The sequence below is a fragment of the Dendroctonus ponderosae genome, unplaced genomic scaffold, assembly GCF_020466585.1.
Source record: "Dendroctonus ponderosae isolate FM_Combo_2020 unplaced genomic scaffold, Dpon_F_20191213v2 Dpon_F_20191213_3, whole genome shotgun sequence".
Classification (NCBI taxonomy): Eukaryota; Metazoa; Arthropoda; class Insecta; order Coleoptera; family Curculionidae; genus Dendroctonus; species Dendroctonus ponderosae.
In genome coordinates this window covers 373,038-373,260 of record NW_026018508.1, presented here as the reverse complement: position 1 = coordinate 373,260, position 223 = coordinate 373,038, and positions in this window count along the sequence as shown.

The following is a 223-nucleotide window of genomic DNA, read 5'->3' as shown; positions in this document are numbered from 1 at the left end:
AAACTCGCTGTGAATGGTTGTTATGTGAGACTCATATTTTGATGAAACAATCGAGTTCAGCCGTTTTAGACAAGTGGTGAATTCTTCAGTGTCGTGATACAAAAACTACTAGAACTTTTTATTTGGTGGATGGAATCAATTAAATTTTTTTTTTGGTTGATGCAGTAATCATTTATTTACAATTTTGTGTAAATACTCTTTGTAAAATCTTTTAGCATTCACA